Raw genomic sequence first — 1,026 nt, 5'->3', positions numbered from 1 at the left:
GGAGGTAGGCCTCTGTGAAGCCCCATTCTCAGATCTGAAAGCAGGTTTCCCATGCTAAGCAGACTCCACCGGAGTAGGCGTGGCACAGGTAGAGCCACCAGCCGCGCAGGCAAGCTGAGCAAGCAAGGAGACCTAAGTTCAAACCCCAGTCCTGGAAAGAAGAAGGGAAAAGAAAAGATCTCACAAATGCCAAAGGATCCCTTTGATCCCTGACTTCAGAGTAGCTTTGCCTGCCAAGCCTAGTGGTGCTAACAGCCCCTGCTTGGTGTATCTTGTCTGGTGATGAGAAGGTGCGGGGTGGCGAGCAAGAACAGGTTAGGAAAGTGTGTGCCTTCCCAAGGGAAGGTCTCATAATTCCATGCCTTTGGGATGGCTTCAGGTAGCCTGTCCTGTCCTGGAGCCCAGGGCCGGAGCTCAGGTAAGTTCTGGGCTGAAGAAAGGGTGCCCTGGGGAAGCCGGTGTGCTCCATTCCACTGGGGCTGCTGGGCATGGGAGACACCTTTGCTGCCTGAGACCTGGCTCCCTGTGGGCCTGGCTAGCTCCTAGCCATCCCTCTGAGAACCCCAGAAGTCTCCGGGGGTGCGCCGGTGGCTCCCCTCTGCCTGCTCTCTACCTCAGCCCCAGCACCCAGCCTCCTGGGCCTTTCCCAGCCTGCCCTCCCCTCTGCTCCGGGTGACCCACTCACTTCCCAGGCCCAGGACGTGCCAGACGGGCACTGGGAATTCTGGGGCAATGCTCTTGCCCACGGCATCATGATTAGGCTCAGCTGTGTGTGGGGGGGAGCAAGCTCCTTGGGGTGGACGTCCTCCTCCTCCCCGCATCCTCTCTCCCTCTGTGCGGAGCGGGCGAGGCTCCTCAGTGAAGGAGCACCACGATGGTGGGGAGGAGGGGGGAGGGGGGTGTCCAGGGGCAGCCAGGCCGGCTACTACTGCGGGGCTGGGGGGTAAACGTCAAGGACGGCCCCCAATCCGGAACTCCGAGAGGTGCCCGCCTGTCCTCCCGTCCCGGCGGCAAAAGCACCCGAGG

Source organism: Dipodomys ordii, unplaced genomic scaffold, assembly GCF_000151885.1.
Source record: "Dipodomys ordii isolate 6190 unplaced genomic scaffold, Dord_2.0 Scaffold12, whole genome shotgun sequence".
NCBI lineage: Eukaryota > Metazoa > Chordata > Mammalia > Rodentia > Heteromyidae > Dipodomys > Dipodomys ordii.
The sequence above is the reverse complement of the archived record's forward strand: the minus strand, read 5'-3'. Positions refer to the sequence as shown.